Raw genomic sequence first — 22,195 nt, forward strand, 5'->3', positions numbered from 1 at the left:
AAACGGGAAATTTGACATGGATCATTAGTAAAGGTAAGAGCCAAGTCACCGTTCTGCTGCACTCGCTACATAGAAAGTGCTCGCAGTGCATACCCGGTCCATGCATAGTGCAAGCTCCTAGTAGCAAACGACCATGGGGCTGCGCTCTGCGCACTCATTTGCGCGTACGACACCTCTCGGCTCAGAATGAAAATGAATTACATTAATAAGTTACTTGAAGCTTTGCGTAAACGTCCAGCACCACACGTTCATACTTTAAGGCTTGTAACATAATATTTAATTTATATTTATTGAGCAAGCAGAAACATTGTGCAATTGTTGGACTAGCTTTCAATAGAATAAGCGCCAAAAGTGACGGCGCACAAGAAGAAATACAGACAGGAAAAGGCGCTTCCTGTCTGACGGCACACAGTTCTTGGGTTCCGTCCCTTTTGGCGCTTCTTCTATTGAAAGCTATGCACCAAATAGCCCCCCAACGGGTTTTACTGTTGGACTAGCGCACAGTATCACCTTCTCCTCTATTGGCCCCAGAGTCCTACTGTTCTTCGACCTCAGTCACTGGAGTGGCTCTTTTAGTGACTCAAGTGGCGAAGTCAACCGTTCGCTTTCCGAACAATTGTAAGATTACACTCCAGGCTTACAAAGGCCTAGTTTCAAGCATCCGCCTGTCTGTATTTCCTGCAGTGAAGACGAAACAACTGAACAATTCTTTATGCCATGCTGCCTCTTCAATATAATGGGCAAACAATTATCTCACAAATTCGTGTTCTGCGAAATTGCTCTCATTTGGCCAATTTCCGTTATCCTCTTATATGGAACGTCGACTGTCGGTTTCAGTCATAAGGATATTTGCGCCACCGTTGAGAAACTTATTATCGATTCAAAGAAATTGCCAAGTTAGATCAGCTTCCGTTATTGTTATTATTATTATTTTATTATATGTTACTTTTGGCTACGTCATTTTTTTTACTCGTCTTTTTCACTGAATTCTTGAGTTTCCGTAAATAGGAAAGTTAGATTTCGTTTATACTATCATTATTCCTTGCTTACATGGGTATCAGCCAATTCTCCATAGTGGGTATCAGCCACACGTACATAAGAAGAGAAAAAGGAAGAACCGTTTGGTCCTCTGGTTGTCCGCTGTGTTGCTCGGCACAAGTCCACGTACTTCAGCACTGGACTGCCCTTCTTCGGAACGTCTGTCAACTCGGCAAAGTAAGACAATTTGCTATATGTGCGATGTGGCGAGTGAATGAAATTTCGGTGCCCATTTCCCTAACTGAGCGTTAACATCTGAGATTACAAGAAAGTCGTGCTACGTAAGCGCCAGGTGGGAGCAGAATAAGGTTTTTCCGATTTTTTTCTGAGATTCATCCGCATGGAACCGACGGACAGTGAAGCTAAGAAAAGTATACACGCCATTGATGCACCGCCCCGTTTGACCGATGTAAAAACGCTTGCATGAAAGACCAGTCTTGTAAACCGCACAGTCACAACAGTCACCAAGAAACATCTGTCAGTGCCGCCTTCTACAACTTTTTTTTGTTGTTCTAGGCCACACGATTGACTTGATGGCACAGGCTACCTTATTTCTGGCAGTGAACAGCAACCTAACGTCTGCCCTGCTGACAGCGTTATTAGAGAGTTTTAGAATAGCGGCCCCAAACGTTTTGGGGCCCCAAAGAAATAGCGTCGAAGCCACTACACATGCGCGAGACGCAAACTGCGTTTGGGTTTTGCGTAGGGAACGCTATTTCACCGATTTAGCGGGAGCTCAAATAGCGTTCCCAAAAGCTTTGCGTCAACAAACATGGCGGCACCCATCGAAGCGACGGCTCTAACCTAACACCAAACTAGGTTCGATTCGCGGTAACGCGTGAAGTTCGCCAGATAGGAGAAATGACTGCAGTTATCGCTTTCTCTCAACTAGCGTGCGTTACGAAGATTGATTCATTAGACGCCGCTGATTCCGAATTCGAGTGTGGATTTTATGGCTCGTAGGCCTAACACGGCTAAGCTTGTCTGGTGAAGGCACGTAAAGTTGGTTTTGTTGCTCAAAAGTAAGCACAACTAATTGTTTGCTGCTTGAAGAATAACCTCTAAATTGTAATTAACGCAAATACACGCATGTCAAAATTACTAATCATGTCATAAAATGGTATATCTTATTTAATTATTTTAATCGTTTTTTTAGACGCCGTAGTGGCGCTGTCAGCGCAAGATGCTATCCGTAAACGCAAAGCCCTATTCTAAATCTCTTCACTCCTGCGTGCCCCAAAGCTAACACCCGCAAAGCTCTTTGGGGCCCCAACATATTGGGGCCCTTATTCTAAAACTCTCCATTGAGATTATGTGCCACCAAGGGCAGTGCATCAATGACCGCATGCGCGAACACTCCAACAAAGTTCAAAAACGGGGTAGAGCTAGTGAGTTATCACTGCATTGCCATGAATGCGGCTGCAAGCCGTCTTTTAAAGATGTGACCTATCTGTCAAAATACCGCGATGATCTCGCACGTCTTATTTCCGAAGCTTTCCACATTCATATTAGCGGCGTAGCATGTGTAAGCCTTCTCTCTATTTCTCTACTTCCGAAGGAGATTGCCTTCCTATCGCATTAATTGCGTTTTTCGCCCCTGTGCTTGCTGAATTCTGTTGATTCTGTGCTTTGAGATAGCGGTGGAGTATATATATGCTGACTAAAAGAATAAAAGACACTTGGTTGTTAGTCAGCGCTCTTGTCTGTGTCACTCTCATTGTCTTGTTGTTTAGCGCTGTTTACTGCTCGTAATCATGAACCAACCAGCACAAATGCGTACTCTTCTGTAGTATTTTCTCTCAGGGATATATATTAAATGCGTAAGCATTTGTATATTTAACCAACGACGAAACCTGTCCGTAACGTAAGATTAATCACTATAAAAAAGTTATGTGTAAAAGATTGCTGCTATGAAGGCTCTGTTGAAATAGTTGGTGATGGTGGTAAAAGCCATCTCTAGAACCACACGCAGAGCCGACTTGGTGCATTGTAGAAATCAGAAAAGCTCTGCTTTTGGGGAAATGTAATGCTAAACACGCCACATCCCCTTTGCGTACCGGTGAGTGCGAGAGGAGCGTTCCGTTCGGGCATTCCTTCACCGACGAAAAGGCCACCGAGTCATGGAGTAAGATACGACAGGAGCGCCGACTCTGCTCGTCTGGAAGGGACAGATTATGAAAAATTGACTCCTTCTTGACAGCGCCTTAGCCAGACGGTGCTACGGATGAGGAAAGAACAGTAGATCGGAGAGGCATGTCTTCCCGCAAGCCAAAGAAGTAGAAGCGCGTGCGGACCAAGCTCGGGTCTCTCTGTTGTTGTACATCGCACGGTCGTGTTTAGAGGTGTTTTCGCGCCTGCTGCTTGCCTATCTGTTTTGTCGTCTGCTCCGCACATTCCCTGACGCCTGTAGCGCGCATAGCGCTTGCGGTTCATGGAGTGACGCTATCAGAAGGAGCAAGTGTTCGTATAATGTTCTTTTGTTAATTTTATACAGGCGAAATGCAGGATATTTGTAAGGTGGGCTGCATCTAGTTATACAAGGCACATGAAGGGAAAATATAAGCCGAAAACGGAAACCAAGACCGAAGGAAAAACTAGGAAAATGGGAGGGGAATATAACGGCAGTTCGTGTAGTCTCAAGCGCTGAGAGACGACAGCGAAAAAGAGTGTATAACACGAAGGTGACGTTTATCCCTGTTTTTATGCGAGCATCCACCAACTGCAAAGATGCTTCGCTTGCTTCTTTTCTCGCGAAGCTTCCCGTGTCACCCGGTTCTCTTGCAAACCACAGTGCCACATTCTCATTCAAACGTGATAATGTAGAAATCCTGCTAGGGCTTCCTGCTTATGAACTTCACAAGAGAAGCTAAGATCCTGTCTCCAGCATATGGTGAATTGTTCCTTCATGTACATTCGTCGAAAAGTTGTCCTTGGCATCGCGTGGCAACGCAATGTGCCCGCAAGTCTTTCGCAGTGCGAACACTGGTCAGTGTTGTAAATTGTGCCCCTTCTGTGCGTCCTCACACCAAGGAGTCCACGTAAGCACCCTGAGCGTTCGCAGCGGGGTGCTCCTGCTTTGCAGGACCACCCCTGCACATCTTTATCTTGTCAGTAGTCACTACCATGCGCTAGAAGTCTTCGGTGGTAGTCGGTTGTGCTTCAAGGTCGATTGCGTAATTGAAATTAGAGTTTACTATAAATGCCTCGAATGATTTTTTATGAAAGCCTTCCGTGACATAGCTGCACTTCGTTACACAAGGAACTGTGTCTTCACTTACAAAAACCGTCGTTCTGCTTGGGGAGCAGCACTCAACTATCTGATTTTGCAATTTTTCGTACCTTGTAGTGGTCCCATGAAGACGGAAGCTTGACTCTTTCTGGATGCAGAAAAATCGCCTGCAAAAGTAACTTTTGATCTCTATTCAGGGAGTGTGTCTTGCCGTTTCAAGCAGTGGAGCTGCTTGTGCCGCTTATTCCGCATTCTTGCTTTGAAGGCACAATCAAACTATTCCCCTTGCTTAACAGATTCCTGCTGGGCTGTCAACAGAACGACTCTTCTATTGGACTCCTCTCGAAGGCAAGGCTGAGAATTTTCATTACGGCACGTGTCTAGAGAAGGGAAGGCGCCCACACCGTGTGTAGTTGTAGACAAATTGATCTCCTCCTGTCCTTCCTCATCGGCGTCTTCTGTTTTCTCCTGACATTATGAACCATTGAGTTGTAGCAGGCTTCCCTCCAAAATTGAAGGAACGGCTGCCTTTCGAAGTCGAGGCAATTTATATACATCGCTGAAGTACCTGTCAGAACTAAGGTGCATCTCGTAGTGTCGCGCACATATTTTGTCTTTTGCTGCAAATGGTCGCTGATATTCAGCAATTTTTTGTCTCCACTGGTGCAGCAGCTGCGGATTAGATGGCGCCATGCAGAGCGAATATTCCCCCTATCCTTTGTTTTACCCATATTTGCAGCAGGTAACATCGTTCATCGTTTCCTTTCCTGTTTCTTCTTCTCGTCGCGCATAAGTATTAAAATACCTTATTTCGTCAGGCATGTATAAACATGCTGCAGACATGGTAAACAAAGCGAGGAATATGAAAATTTCTACTCTTTCGAGCTCTTTCAGGCATTAAAAACAAGTACGTCTGTTGTGCCTTCTTGCGCAGCATTATTTTTCGTCTGCTTCCTCCAAAAACGTGCAAACATGTTTCGCATACGTGCAGAAATGCGGTACCATGCGTTTATTTCCGCTTTTATTTTTTGCGCGTATATATTTCTTGTGTTCGATCGCTGTCAAATTAACGCAGGTGAGGGTCGGATTTTCTAGCAGACGACACGCTCTACGCACGCCGCACCGCCCGTTCTGCACCGCCGTTGTCGCCGGCCTCCGCCACTCAGCGTGTGCGCATCTGGAAGCAAGCTTTTCAATGATTTACACGCGCCTCGCAGACGGCGCTACGCGATGAGAGTAGATAGGACATGAGGCAGTATACACTCTTAGGAACATTTACACCCTTTGAGGCTTATCTTGTCCCACGACAGTGATCGTCATCTGTCTTGCCCGCGTTTCCTTTTTCTAACGCTGCGAGCCCGGTACTTCCCAGTCACGAACTGCATACGCGTTATTAGTGTGACGCAGCATTCTCGACAGGAAAGTAGCGAGCGCCAAGCTTTCAGGAGGGGAGACGCGGGCGGAGCAGATGGCGGTTGTTGTTGTGGGACAAATATACACTCCAAAGGGTGCAATCGTTTTAAGAGTGTAATCACAAGAGCTTGGTGGCGCAACCCGCCGCCCCGTTCCAAAGGAGACGCTCATAACATCCATCCATCCATCCATCCATCCATCCATCCATCCATCCATCCATCCATCCAGCCGGCGGAAAGTGGAAGGTAAGGAGAAAGCATGTGCGAGACCGTGACGAGAAGCAGAGTGAGCGAGCAAAGGAATGAGCGTGACCCCCGGCGTTCCACGGTTTGTCCCGAGCGAATGCGTTTCGCGGCGTCGGAGTCGGCGCTCCTGTTTATCTTACTCCGTGCACCAAGTTATGAGGGCTAATGCGCCTCACGTCGCACATCACAGACAGACAAGCACTCAATGACTTGATAAGGATGATAAGGAGTGATGAGGGGTTATATGGGTATTATCGCAATTGATATGGCTCTACACGGATGGATAAGGTGCTAAAGAGGGAGAAGAGCTTATAATGGTCGGGTCAATTCTGATGTTATTAAGCGCTAATAACGATTGATAATGGTCGTATCATGTCCGATAAGGTTCATAAGGATAGGTAAGAGTGGATAAGGTTCGGATCAATTCCATTAAGTTTGATACCGACCGATAAGGGTTCATAAGGGTCGCATCAAGTCCGATAAGGCGGATAACCAATAAAGGTTGATGAGGGCCGGATCTAGTCCGATAAGGTTAATGGTGACTGATAAGGGTTTATAAGCTTGATACTGGTCGGATCAAGCTTCATAACACTGATAACGACAGTGGGCTGCATGGAGATGAGCAAGTGGCACAATGTTTGCCCATGCTTGGACAACTACCAGAGGAGTTTCTGTGTGAATTTTTTTGTCGGCATTCCCCAGCTCTCACGTTGGCTCCTACATAACTCTTTGTGCTCAACACTGATAATGAACAGCAATGCAGGCAGCAGTATGTTTACACTCCCCGTTGATGCTTGCCTTGCATGTGCACGCGCTGCGGCCGCTGGTTCTGGTTAGGCTAAGCTTCGTGAAACAGGCCAAAACAGAAGATTTGTTTATTTGCTGAGACAGTAAAGTCGGCAAAGCATCGCAAAAAGAAAGCAAGGAAGCGGAGAGAGTACGAGAAGGTGCAGACTTGGGTCGTGGACAAAACAGCGTCTTCCCAAAGAAACAAAGAACACATAGAAGGGATGAAGATGTCTACCTTTTTTCCTGACTTTGTTCTTAATCTCCAAATTACATAGATTTATTACACGGCAATGTTAACGTACATAACAAACTAATGTGGGTAGGAATAGAGAAGCTTTTACATACATTTTACTGGAGGTCACAACTTGCCACGGTTACCTTTGTTTTCGAGATGTGATCGCACCGCTATTGCCTCTCGTTTGATCCTTTGTACTGCTGAACGCCTCGAGCTTTAGCTATTCTATGTACAGACAACATTTCTCGAGAGATAAAGCTCAAAGATGTGTTCTCCCCTTTGTACATGTCTCGCAAAGCGAAGTCAGTAAGCACTACAAGCACCTGGTTTTAGTTTCACCCCTGCCCACCTCGTCTGGATCACATGTCATTGCACCTAGTGCTGCCGTTGTTGCGGCTGTTCGCCAGGTTGCTGCAGGGGCCTAACGATGGCCACCCGGTGCATGTAATTGAGCTCACGATCGCGCATTACCATTTACAAAAGGCAGAGGTTATAATGAAGAACCCTGGTGCAAGTATCTTTGAATGTCAACTGTCTTACCGGTAGTTTGCCCTCCCCAGGCTATATGTACTTAATCATTCTATAGTGTATTTCCTTTAGTAGAACTACGTTCACATGCGCCTCACTTTCGCGCAAATATGGAGTTGCGTTTATGTTCTCGGGCGCAACACTTAAATTAAGAATTTGCAAGTACCAAGATTGGTTTCCTGTTCTGGTGAATTCTGTAGACTGCGTACAATCACGTAGGTTATTGACTATGTGAACACCTCCCAAATATTTTTACTGTTCTGAGCAATGTCTCATTCTATACTTGCCATGGTTCAAACTACTCTTAAGGCTTGTATTTTTAACGTGTACAGTACTGACGTTAACGTGATCGGTGTATATTATTATTCGTTCGAACAGTATTCTTAGCATTGTAGGACCAGCTTTCTTTTCGGCTCTCCGAATATCTAGCTATTACACCAAATACGATGGCGGATCCCGGATATAGTGCAGTTTAAAAAGTTAGTCTTATCCCGAAGGGGCTGCACTCTAAGATATGATACGCGCCCATGGTTTTGTGCCACGGGTTACCTACCACTGCGTAAGCACTGCTCTCTTCAGTCAACCTCTTTGACGCCAACGTGGGTCATTGTGTAGGTGTCACTGGCTATACGCTGACTTCACGGCACCGCCGCCAAGAGGCACGCCATGTCCAGAGGGAAGCGGCAGAGAGGGAGGAGCGCAGCTGCAATACACGAGTTTCGGCTATTCGTGAACTTGGGAAGTCATTCTAGATGAGCACGGTCCGATCTTTATTTGGCCCCAGTTCAATAATTAGCGCCTTCGGTATTGCATCCCGTTCTGTTGCCGTACTACTTGAATATTTCCTCTTCCATATTGTACCGGTCGAAGATATTCAGGACGAGTTCCTTTGCTGCATCAGCGTCTCTACTCTGCCGCTCCTGACTGGCACTTTAACTGGCCTTCAATGACTCCCACGTTTCCAGCATTCTATCTATCTATCTATCTATCTATCTATCTATCTATCTATCTGTCTGTCTGTCTGTCTGTCTGTCTGTCTGTCTGTCTGTCTGTCTGTCTGTCTGTCTGTCTGTCTGTCTGTCTGTCTGTCTGTCTGTCTGTCTGTCTGTCTGTCTGTCTGTCTGTCTGTCTGTCTGTCTGTCTGTCTGTCTGTCTGTCTGTCTGTCTGTCTGTCTGTCTGTCTGTCTGTCTGTCTGTCTGTCTGTCTGTCTGTCTGTCTGTCTGTCTGTCTGTCTGTCTGTCTGTCTGTCTGTCTGTCTGTCTGTCTGTCTGTCTGTCTGTCTGTCTGTCTGTCTGTCTGTCTGTCTGTCTGTCTGTCTGTCTGTCTGTCTGTCTGTCTGTCTGTCTGTCTGTCTGTCTGTCTGTCTGTCTGTCTGTCTGTCTGTCTGTCTGTCTGTCTGTCTGTCTGTCTGTCTGTCTGTCTGTCTGTCTGTCTGTCTGTCTGTCGGTTGGTCGGTCGGTCGGTCAATCTAAACTGTTTTTCCGCCAACATCGGTCACTTCGTAGTGCTTCGAAGAGGGCTAGGGCATCCGGCTGCTATGCTAAATGAATCAGGTTCGAAGCCAGCCGTCGGTTTAATTTGTGTCAAGGGTATATGACACCGACTATGTGCCGCTCTTCAATGACAGAAAATTCTTTAAAACCCCTCAGGCGCTGCGCGGAATGGAGCCCACGTCATTTATATATTCGTGCAATCCTGTCAGCACCTGTATTCACACACACGCCAAGCGCACACGTTGTGGCGCCGCCGCTATACGTATATGGCTCAGCGTGACCATAGGGGGAAGCGTGAGTGAGTAGCTTGGCTGCATACACGCCTCATACATGATTCACATCGGCGGTGGCAATTTGGTGTGTCACTACAACATTTGAATAGTAATCGCACTATGATCGACATTCATCGTGCGATGGGTAACGAGAATTTTTCATTCCTTCTTTGCCCTTCAACTTCATTGCCTCATGATTGTGTATATAAAGCTGTATAATTATTCTTTTGTGCTATATATGGCACAAATCGAGTCCCCGATCGTGATGGCTGAGGCCAAGAAAGGCGTACGGAATTATAACGTTCATTGGCAACTCGAGCATCGAGCGACACTGTGTTTCTTGCGCAGTACTTCCGGTCCACCGCCTGGGATGACCTGGGAGTAAATTCAAAATAAATCTGACAAATATGTAAAAAAGGACAGCGCAGTACAAAACTCATGGGTATCATTACAGATATATTAGAGCGTTAGTTATAAGTTCAGTTGCTGAAGTGTCTGGAATTATTAGAATTTATCAGAAATCACTGATAACCGCACACGAACGCGCAGGATCGTAGACTTTAGAGACCAGCCATGTGAGCCCAACTTTGGCGAAATTCCTCAAAACCCGGAAGTAGAAAGTGGAAGTAATGACGTCGATAGTGACGTCACATACAAGAAGGTGGCCTCATATTTAATATGCTAATTAATGCAAAACAGTTCTCTGGCATAGAATCTGCCTAGCAGATTGGATGTGACGCCACTCCCTCCTCACTCGGTTCTCTCACGGCGCTCACCTGCTTGCTCGCTTTCTCGCAACAGCAGCACGCGCGCTGGTTACATGCTCTGACGTCAGCAACGGAGAGGGCACCTAGGTGCGCTTCATGCGTCGCTCGCTAGGGGGGAACGCCCCACTACGTGGCGAGTGCTTAGCTCCCTCCTCGCCCGCATACCGGGGGAGGGGGTGGAGACGTTCGCTCCCTTAACCTGAAGAACACAAACGCTGAGGTGCGAGCGCACTAAGAGACACCTAAGTATTTGATTAGGGTGCCTACCATTTCTTTCCTCAAAATCCCACACAAATTAGGACTGCAAAAATGCAGACAGTAGCTACAGCGCGCTCTAGAACCCTACAGCGTTAGAGCACTTTGCTTTCCATATCTCTCTAGGGCAGAAGGACATGAATAAAAATTCAATTATTCCAGCCAGAGCGCAGCAGATGAAAGTTTTTCTTGCTTTTCCGTCGATCAGCTGATGTCACCGCAACGCCGTTAGCAGCGCCGCCATCTATTGCGCCGAGACCAATAGGTAGCTTAAGCCAGAGGATAACTTAAGGTACCATGCAATAAGATGGAAAATTGGGCGAGTTGGGGAGCTTCATAGTAGCTAAAGCGCAACAAAGTCGGACAAAACGAACAGAAGGGCACACATTATGGAACTGTTTACCATTTTTCCCAACTGCCTATTCCTACTGAACAAAGGTTTTCGGGAAGTATTATACGGAGGTAATATGCTGTATCATAGTTTTGAGCCATCTGCATCACAGCCACCAGCACAGGTACACAGAGGTTTGTGCGTGGGTAACATAACTGAATACCAGACCACGAGGTAAAAATTTATGTTATATTTGAGCAACTGACCTCAGCCTTCGCAATACTGCTGAAGTGAGGCCCAATTAGGTCTATGGCAACCGGTGAATGTTGAGATGAGACGTTTGGAGGCACCTCCACGACACTGGATGAAGTTAAGTGTTGTTGTCTACTGTGATTGGAGATTGAGTTGACATGAAGCAACCTGAAGCCATTTGCCTCCCTTTGCACATCAGGTTTGGGATTTGCAAAGAGAAATGTAAATTGTATAGGGCTCGCCGGTGCCGACCATGACTGCAAAGTGTTACCGTGATGTACTCCACATAAACAGCAACAAATTGAAACAAAAGCCCAGGTGCCCTGAGAGTAGTCTATCTCTGCAAGCAACAGTGACATCACACGTATAGCCTCAGCGTCATGGCCATCACACAAACAGCCAGAAACAATGCAAACACTGGGACTACCGCGAAATGCAAAGCGCAACACCGCCACCGGGAATACGCTACGCAGCTCCATGAGCCAAGTTGCGTTTGACAGAGAAAAAATAATAATGTACGAGCCCTGACGGCAATTTCACATGCACCCTCAACTCCGGCATAAGAGACATCAGGAAATAAATGTGGGCACTGGTCACTGGGCACTGCCCACATTATCACATCACAAGCTTTCCTTCGTATTTTGAACGCCCCCCTTTTATTCTTTGCTAGTAGGATTTTCTATAGATGGCAGTTTGCATCTTTAGTACATAGTGAAAACGTCAAACGGTACTAAGGCGCCTTTCTTAAGCAACTTTGCATGTCACCATATGAGTGAGGTTCAGCCAAGCCCGTAAGGTTGGCCAAACAATTACCGATGGTTCATTGGCAGCGTCTGATCACGTCTGAGTTTTTGTTGTTTGTTTCAGGGTGCCCCCCGAGTCGGGACAAGTCCGCATGGATGCCCATATCCGTCAGCCTTCACTGTACGTAGTCATCGAACTTGCCGCGATGCGTGCACTTGAGGCCTTATTTTGTATTGGCGTCTACAGAGAAAGAAATTCTCGGAATAAAAGATCGCAGGCAGCACATTTGGGTCTTCCTGTTGAAAGATGTATGTGAAATTGGCTTTCAAGACAGATGAGCACCGTGATTTCATGATTATAGCAGGTGCACGTGGCTGCGAGTTGCAAGGCGACAGCGCATTCTATGTCACCAGCCCTGAGGGTTGCTGTGATGTTCATTGTAAAACTGCAGCTCCCACGAGGAATGAGGGAGACCCAGAGTTTAGAAACAAGCGCTGACTCGCAACCCAGTAAACCGGTGTGCTTACTGAATTGTACAAGCTTTATAGAGAACCTTCAGTCACTGGGGAAAGATAACTGCTCACATCTAGACGACCACTGCAACCACTGGCATTGTGCTGCTTACTTTGCTTTTGAGCAAAACGAGAGTCTAAGCCCCGATGAAGTTGATCTCCTGAAACGTGGTCCGACGTTTTGTCCCACGAACAAAGCAGTGAATGGATACAAACTCCACAAAGGTAGAGCAGTTTTCAGGAGGCGTCCGCACCAAGGAGTCCTTTTTCGATAGGCGAGACGTAGGAAAACAGGATAGGGATTCTCTTAGACCGCGTAGCACGTGGACACCGAAGCCCAACAGTGCCAACACTTTGATTTATACGTAAAGCTAATCTCAAAGGAAATTCCACAGTCAACTGGGTATCGCCAGAAACGCAGAAATTTTCTCCCCTTGGCACTAAATTCATAAAGAACTCGCGGAAAGAAAAGATGTTGTTACAAACCCAGCAGACAAAGCTGGCAGTATCCTAATCTGGCCTATAGAAATGTATAGGAACAATGCCTCCAAACAAATGAGCAGCCACACCCTTAACACAAAACACGACTCTAACCTGACTTCAGACTACAGCAATAGTGTGCAAAGTACAACAGTGGAGCTAATATCCAGGGAACTAATCACGCAATCTGAATGCCGCTTCGTGATGCCCAAGAACGAAGAAGCAGGCCGCTTTTACATTCTTCCTAGAATACATAAAATTTCCGTGGAAGAAATATTTACACCAGAAATCCCAGGTCGGCTTATAGTGTCTAACACACCTACCGAGTCACTTTTGAGTAAAGCAATGAAGGGGGCTAGTTGCTGAACGTTCATGGTTACATTGCGCTCAGTTTTACACACACGATATTAAGGAAGGACAGGACGTGGAAGGACGTAGCACAACATCTGATTGCGCTACGTCCGTCCACGTCCTGTCCTTCCTTTGTATCGTGTGTGTAAAACTGAGCGCAATATAACCATACCAAGTCACTATCTAAATTCTTAAATCCCCACCTGTCCAACATCCCCACCGCCCTCCCATCTTTTGTTCAAGACACGCCGAGAGAGAGAGAATAAACATTTATTTCACAAAGCGAGTAGAAAATTTCCTCGTTGAGTGGAGCCCTCAGTCCAGGGCTCCATTGCCATGCGCGACTTCGCGAGCCCGCTGGATCAGCCGTTGCTGTTCCTGCTGGCTTGTGCTGAGCAGCGCAGACTCTCAAGAGGAAAGGGTAGGGTTGGGTATAGGAGGAACACCTGAAGGGTTAGGGCATTCCCATATGGAGTGATACACCGTGGGTTTGGCCCCACAGTGGGGACAATAGGAAGGGTACAGGGTGGGATGAAAGATGTGTAGCATGTGAAGACAAGGAAATGAATTGGTCTGCAGTTGCCGCCAGACAGCGGCATCTGCTCTATTAAGCGAAGGATGAGGAGGGGGATAGTTATGGCGACTTTGTCGGTAGTACTCGAGCGTCTCAGTGTACTGTAGGGGCTCTGGCGGTGCGTCGTCTGGGTTGGACAGCTCTTCCGATGGTGCCCGGCCTGTCAGACCTCGGGCTACCGCATTAAACGTGTTCATTACCATGGAGAGAGGCGTGTCCAGGAGTCCAGACGATACGCACCCTGTGTAACGTGGGAGGGGGGACAGAGGAGAGAATTCGATGTGTGTGTGCAGTCACGAGTCCTTGCGCGAAGGCCCGGCAGGCAGCCTGCGAGTCTGTCACTATGGTGATGGGGGTGTCTTGTGCGGAGAGGGTCGAGGCATGGACGATGGCCGAACTTTCTTCAAATAATCGACGGCATCAACGCCAACCAAATCCTTTGTGACCGCGCTATTCTAGTCACTTTCGATCTTTGTGCCCTATACACTAATATACCCATGAGTGAAGGGATTAAAGCCACATCGAAGTCCCTCGCAGTCAATCCTTAAGCGCGCGCTCTTGAAGTTTACCGTGACACCTTAAATTAGTTCTCCCGCTCAACTATTTTCATTTCAATTTAATCCACTACCTGCAAGCTTTCGGCACATGATAACATCATTTGCTCCCACGTCATTTTCATGGGACAGCTTGAAGGAGATCTGATGAAATCCTACCCTTTAAAACCCCACACCTATCTGCGTTACATTGACGACATTTTTATAATATCGAAATACGCCACAAGCGCGTTAGCCTAGGCATTTCAACCGCTTTCACTCGAGGATGAAATTTATTGCTCACCACTCACCATCAGATCAACTTCCTCGACTCGACGGTCTACATAGAAAACGGAAAACTCACAACGACACTTTACCGGAAGTCTACGAATAGCCAGCAATATTTAGACTACAAAAGTCATCACCCATGAGACCACAAGCAAGGAATCTTTGTCGGACAAGCGAAACCAATTACAAGATTCTGCAGCGAAGACCACGATTACATTCACGACCTCATCATCATCATCAGACTGGTTACGCCCACTGCGGGGCAAAGGCCTCTCCCATACTTCTCCAACTACCCCGGTTATGCACTAATGGTGGCCATGTTGTCCCTGCAAACTTCTTAATCTCATCCGCCCACCTAACTTTCTGCCGCCCCCTGCTACGCTTCCGTTCCCTTGGAATCCAGTCCGTAATCCTTAATGACTATCAGTTATCTTCCCTACTCATTACATGTCCTGTCCATGGCCATTTCTTTTTCTTGATTTCAACTGAGATGTAATTTCTTCGCGTTTGTTCCCTCACACAATCTTCTCTTTTCCTATCCCTTAACGTTACACCCATCATTCTTCTTTCCATAGCTCGTTTCATCGTCCTCAATTTAAGTAGAGCACTTTTCGTAAGCCTCAATGTTTCTGTCCCATAGGTGAGTACTGGTAAAACACAGCTATAATACACTTTTCTCTTGAGAGGTAATGGCAACCTGCTGTTCATGATCTGAGAATGCCTGCCAAATGCACCCCAGCCCATTCTTACTCTTCTGATTATTTCTGCCTCATGGTCCGGATCCGCGGTCACTACCTGCCCTAAGTAGATGTACTCCCTTATCACTTCCCGTGCCTCTCTACCTATCGTAAATTGCTGTTCTCTTACGAGACTGTTAAATATTACTTTAGTTGTCTGCAGAATAATTTTTAGGCCCACTTTTCTGCTTTGCCTCTACAGGTCAGTGAGCATGCATTGCAATTGGTCCCCTTAGTTACTAAGCAAGGCAATGTTATCAGCGAATGGCAAGTTACTAAGGCATTTTGCATTTACTCTTATCTTCAATTCCTCCCAATCCAGGTCTCTGAATACCTCCTGTAAACACGCTGGGAACAGCATTGGAGAGATCGCATCTCCCTGCCTGACGCCTTTCTTTATTGGGATTTTGTTGCTTTCTTTATGGAGGACTATGGTGGCTGTGGAGCCGCTATAGATATCTTTCAGTATTTTTACATACGGCTCGTCTACACCCTGATTCCGTAATGCCTCCATGATTGCTGATGCTTCGGCGTAATGAAACGCTTTCTCGTAATCAATGAAAGCTATGTATAAGGGTTGGTTATTTTCCGCAGATTTCTCTATCACCTGATTCATAGTGTGAATGTGGTCTATTGTTGAGTAGCCTTTACGGAATCCTACCTGGTCCTTTGGTTGACAGAAGTTTAAGGTGTTCCTGATTCTATTTGCAATTACCTTAGTAAATACTTTCTGGGCAACGGATAGTAAGCTGGTCGCTTTATAATTTTTCAAGTCTTTGGCGTCCCCTTTCTTATGGATTAGGAATATGTTAACGTTCTTCTAAGATTCCGGTACGCTCGAGGTCATGAGGCATTGCGTATACAGGGTGGCCAGTTTTTCTTGAATGATCTGCCCACCATTCTTCAACAAATCTGCTGTTACCTGATCCTCCCCAGCTGCTTTCCCCCTTTGCATAGCTCCCATGGCTTTCTTTACTTCTTCTGGTGTTACTTGTCCACCATCTAAATGACCTTAAAACAATGCTAACAGAAAGAAACTATCCACAAATTGCTCTCGATAGAGCTTACGATGTCGTGTCAAGATTGGAGACGCAGTCGGAATTAGCGATGAAACAGCCTACACTAGAATCTTACCTACCGCCAGCCTTTATAACAAAATATTCTGATGCATTCCCATACATAAACAACATCCTAAAAAATATTACCCAATATTATTAAGTAACGAGCGTCTGAGAAAAGCGTTCCCAGATGTAGCAAGGGTTAGCTATCCCCGCATCAGGAACATTAAATACATGTTAGTGGACGCAAAATTCAGCCAACCTTCTTCACCCGTAATAAGAGCATGTTGTCGTCCTAGGTGCACAACCTGCAGGCACCTTCAAAGTGATACTAAAATTAAAAACACCGCAAATAGTTATACAAACCAAGTGAAATCTAGTTTCACTTTTACAAGCTCGGATGAGATTTATATGCTTGAATGTTCCTTCTGTAAGCAGCAATATATCGGTGAAACGGGACCATCTATGAACGTCAGATTAAACGGAACCGGGTGCCAGGAACTGACGCCTAAGGGCTCTGCTCTAAAGAGCACTAGCTAATTGCTGGGGAAAAGGCGAACGGCCACACCTCGAATATTATTCAATGCCGAACAGACAAGGCTATCTAAACATGCTACGGGAACGATGTAGGGTGAAGGCACCCACGTTACTCCGGAATGATGACCCGGCGTGCTTCATTCCAGATTGCACTCCCATAAACACATGGGGCCGATATCACATATGCGTGATCCGATTATCGCTAACGTAGGGAAAGCAAAAATACAGGTGCTCACCAGGCCAGTCAGTGTCAGTCATAACATAGCTACATGTTCTGGTGACGATGATGCTTGACATTTGTCGCCATGTGCAGGGTGTCGTATTTCTCTATACGCGTGGGTCTTGTGGATATTTATACATGTATTTTCTGATACAACATCCAAATCATTAACTTGTAGTAAGTCTAGCAATCTGTGACCATGCCTAAAGTTAACTAACAGTGTGTGCCCACGAAAAGCGCTCTGCTTCTCACTTGTCAAAAAGTAGAAAGAATCGGAATTACACAAATGCCGTTCATTTGTGTATTTGCTCCTCTAGCTTGCAGAGGAAAATTATGTGTCTTCCGTACTCCGTTAGGAGTCCAATCGGGAAGACAGTAATTGGTTCCTCCAATAAGGGAGTGAAAGCCTTAACAAACTTTCAGCAGTATAACAGAAAGCAAAGCCATCACCGAAATTTTAATGAAACTGCAAAAAGAAGTGTCGCTAAAGTTGCCATACTTCTGTCTTTTCTGTTTTCTTAACCTCGTTAAGAAATGGCTTAAATGAGGGAGGTCAAACAACTGGTCGCCTATATAATTGCAGAGCAACTTATCATGTAAAACCTTTACCACCACGCGCGAAGTTGTCCTGGTACGAGAAACGCTATATTGGCGGTTAGCTGTTAACGTTGACACGAAAATAACTGTATATGGACCCCACTACCACGGAAATGACCAGAAAGCGAATCCTGACTTTTATGTCCCGAGGGAACACACATCTATGAGAAGCAGGATTTACAGTGCGAACGCACGGAGACAATCAAAAAGTAAAAACGATGCGAACGCTCTATCTCATTCAAAAGCTTACCGAAAAATTCTGCCCGGTAAATATACAAGATGACAGGTTACAAGATTAGGCTGTTAAAAATGGGGCGACAAAATTAGTCGTCAGATGCTCGAGGCGTAGCTATCTATCTATTATCTAAAGAGTAAACTCATGCTTAGAGCAATAGATGTGTGGCTCAGACAAGACTACGCATGCGTTTCGACGTGGAAAACTTGGGCAATTCCATGGGTGTGCTGATCTACGTGCCTCAGAGGAATGAACGCGTTAGACAAATCCGGCGGGCAACCATATGACCGACGATGACTTGATAGAAGAAAGCTTGTCGCACCTTTAGCGAATTGATATGTTCTTCCCAGCAAACATTGACACGATAGCGAATCCAGCCTCTGCAAACACTGGCGCAAGGCGCGTGGCTTTGTCAAAAACGTCCTTAAAACTGTGTGTAAAGCTAGTGGTGTGGCTTTTGGAACCTCATCTAGGTTTTCACAATGGTTATGAGTGCTGTACTTACTCTCCTAGAACTATCTAGCGCCCTTTGAATGTTAACACCCCATTCTAAGATTGTGAAAATGCTTTTACCATGACATGCTTGAAAGCCTTCTGTAAATCAGGTGTGCATTTCATAATTTCTAGTTTTGAGGTGTAGGTCGACCGTTTCGCGTCGGCTGGGTGGTCTCCCACTTTATTATTCTGTGCTTCCAAATAGTAATTTTGTAAAATAAAAAAAAATCTACATGACAGGACGCTGACAATCCATCACTTTCCCGGAAAAAATCTAAACGTTTCGTTTGTTCGTTTCCTGCGCTCGGTCTACACCATCTGGCCCGGGTTGGCACTTAAGGCATGACGTCGACCTCATTCTATCTTCGAGAAATACTCTTGGCAATGTTTGTACAGTCATTCACAAAAAGCGCAAGGTTGGGCTGCTCGGCCCCACTCCCCTCTCGGCTTCTCGGCCCTACACTTTTAATGTGATTTTTACAAAGCTCAAATGCCTTGCGACAAGGTTGACATAGGGCAGATTGGCTGGTGTATCGACTATCGTTTGACGAAACACCTATATTTCTAAATCGTCCACCCGGCTCTCATTTATCAAGTGAATTTCGGTCAGGCTACTCAACATATTCTAATGCATATGAGGAACAGAAATTAGCGCGCCCATGCATTTGCTGAAGCATGCCATATTGAAAAACCTGCGTGGTCTTGTGTAGCCCTGCCGTATATTGCTCTGCCTAAGCAGGAATTTGATTTTCTTCGTAACACATAGCTGGACCCGCCCACATGACCGCTGATTTTGTTAACGCCCTCGTGACAGCCTTGTCAAGTCGCTCATGACCTTGCATATTTACCTTGCAGCCGTTAATTACCTTGCATAATTACCCGGAAATTTTAAAAATAAATCTGCCATTCAACTTCGAAAAATGGCAAGAGACCAATCTTCACGTAAAGAGGCCGCTCAATCTTTTCGCTAAAGGTACCAACGCTCGCAAAAGAAGCGTCACAAAGCCATTTCAGTAGTACATAGCGGCGCACAGGCGCCACGACCACGTCTGCCTGTGCGTGCATCGAGGACGGTAACGGCGCTTGCTGCTAATTCAAGGTCGAAGACAGCACGCGGGAAACATTCACCTCGGCCGGCTGATACAGACACGGAATGACCTTTGCTGCCCTCTACGCCCACAGCCATGCCAGCGGACTCTCGTGGTCCTCTGCGTCTTGAAGCCAAGGATTACAGGGCCAATGAAACCTGTGACACTACGGACAAGCAAGGAGATGGACACAATGAGAACGAGAGTGTACAGAAAATGCTGAAGCACCTGATAGAGTCGATTCGCGTGATTCTCTGTGGTCTCAAGAATCCGGCCACTAACAGTGTCCTGCTGGTGCTCGCCGTTCTGGAGCCGCTTATCGCAGCTCTTTACGTGCTATAAAGCTTTTGTTTGGCGCTTGTGCTGATCGCGCAGGGGAAGGCCCACACACCAGCTTCGTCCTAGCGCCTTTATCTTTAGGTTCACTTGAATTGCTGACTACAGACTTCCTACGGAGCCTGTTAGCGGCTTCATGGATGACATTTCTCGATGTTTATCATCAGAATGTGGAGCTTGCTTTCCCCGGTGCGCATCCCTCTTTCTTTGTCATCATCCCTCACCACACCTTCTATGTCCCCGTTCCCTCTTTCCCTGTGCAGAGTAGCAGGCTAGAGCGCGTTAGCACAGGCCGACCTCTTTGCCTTCTTTCAAATAAATTATCTCTCTCTCTATCTTCCATTGAAGCATGGCTACCAAATCATCCCCACTTTTATTGCAATGCATATTATATAGACACTCTAGGAGCATTTTTGCCGTCGCCGTCGGCGTCGCAGTGACGTTCGGTATAAAGTCCAAGGGCGTTAACGCCGCGCGCCGTATGCGATATGTGCGAGTGCAAGCGTGCGAGGAGAGCCGATGCTCGCGGCTCAATCTGGTACGCGCAAGGAAGGAAAATGAGGAAGTCGCGCGCTGCCTTCCACTGCGCGCATGGTCCCTGGGGGAGGGGAGGGAGGGGGAGGCGTTGTACTGCGAGAGAAACTGCGCATTCCGTCGTCGTGCGCGCCCTATCTTGAGAGCGATCTCCAGAGTGTAAGTATGCCGATGGCTCACACCTTTGTACGTGTTGTGTACTCGCCACTCAGGTTGAGTTGAAGCGATAGACAGCACGATGGTCAACCATCGCTCTCTCTAGCTACCACGCTTCTTCACGCCAGCGTTTCGACAGCGAGTGTCCGTGGTCATTGCGTGTGATCTGTTCATGTTTGCCTATGCGTGCTGACAACATGCTTCTGAATTGAGTTACGAAGCGAATGTTTCCAACTCTATACGGCCTGTAAAACTACTATAGTAACTACGTATAGCTGTCTACTAATTCGCTATCGCAGTCAATGCTTTGCCTTTCGGGCGAAACTGTGACTTTCTTCCTTTTATCTGCCGTTTTGCGCTGTAAATCATGAACCGTTTTAACGCGTTCAGTACTGAGCGCGATATGCAACCGGCACTTGGGGTTATTCATTTTGTCTCGCCTTTATCAAATCGGCGAGGTCGGCAACCTAACTTACGACGTCGCCTTCCACACAGAAACACGGTAGCCAACTCAAGCTCCGGGACGGGTAACGATAGTTCAAGGGTAACGCAGCCTGCCAGTAACAGGAAATCTTTTTGTATTACTGCCCATACATACATACATACATACATACATACATACATACATACATACATACATACATACATACATACATACATACATACATACATACATACATACATACATACATACATACATACATACATACATACATACATACATACATACATACATACATACATACATACATACATACATACATACATACATACATACATACATACATACATACATACATACGAACATACGCACATACATACATATGCTTGCGGCAGCTGTTGTGCAAACCGTCTCGGTTGGCGGTTTCATGCTAATGACATGTAATGTGCTGTGACCTGCATCAAAACTGTTCCGTAGTTTTGATCCCAATAAATATTATCAACGTGGAGGATTGCATTATCTTAGATGACAGCAAAAAGAGGTACCCTACTAATTTTAGAGCTACCCGCGGTCATGCATTGTGGTTATGTTCTTTAGTGCAACACAGAGTCCTCACATGCAAGGAGAAACATTTCTCACAAGAAATTCTCCATGCGCTGTAGAGAACTAAGCGGGTCAGTAAACGAGCACGCCAAGGTCTGATTTTAGAACAACATTTCTAAACGTACACGCCCTAGTTTATGTAAAGGAATAGTGTTGTCCTCATTGCTCATACTCCGTGCGCTACTGCTTTTCCGTTGTTCACGTACGCTATTCTAACTTAAAGCAAAACGAGAACAAGGTAAAAGAAGAAGGCAACATTTCGAAACTGGACCGGTCTTTTTCAAGGCGCAACATAAGTTACGCATGAAATTATAACCTTTGATTCTAACGCTTTGATTCTCACGTAAGTTATTAGTGAGCTTAATACGTAATGTACGCGCACGCAAAGAAATAGCGTCGTAACACATGGCGGCGCCCACGGCTTCCGCTTGAGTGGTAGTTGTCCTGATGGCAGTCTCTCGCTATTGATCGCTGCCAATAAATAGTGAAATAATATTTAGCTCCTTCAAAACCAACCGCAGTCGAAATCTATAGGATGCCAGAAGACCTCTTCTTTTTTGTCAGTAGCCTCGATGAGACGCGTCCATACTACGATTATAACAACCTCTGCTATGCTTTATAGAAGTGGGGCAGTGGGTCATGTACACTTCAAGCAATAAGAAATATGGCCACTTTTGACATGATGCCACAAGAAAGGCGCACACTATTGTAGCGCGTACCAATCTGCTTTTATCAATTGACACGCTCTCAAAACAGACTCGAAATTATTGTAATATGTAAAAAAACAAATTCTTAGGATACATTATAGTAATAGTTATTCCTGTTTC

The 22,195-nt window shown here is 46.0% G+C and overlaps 1 long non-coding RNA gene across 1 annotated transcript in view; it reads left to right on the plus strand.

The window, feature by feature from the left end:
* Window positions 1-1,104: 1,104 nt before the first annotated feature.
* Window positions 1,105-22,195, plus strand: part of LOC135912456 (uncharacterized) — a 33,610-nt gene continuing 12,519 nt past the window's right edge. Inside the window, exons 1-2 of the long non-coding RNA XR_010567678.1 lie at window positions 1,105-1,215; window positions 11,716-11,772. This is a non-coding gene — a long non-coding RNA (uncharacterized lncRNA). The remainder of the gene's footprint in view (window positions 1,216-11,715; window positions 11,773-22,195) is intronic.

Source organism: Dermacentor albipictus, chromosome 1 (genome assembly GCF_038994185.2).
Source record: "Dermacentor albipictus isolate Rhodes 1998 colony chromosome 1, USDA_Dalb.pri_finalv2, whole genome shotgun sequence".
NCBI lineage: Eukaryota > Metazoa > Arthropoda > Arachnida > Ixodida > Ixodidae > Dermacentor > Dermacentor albipictus.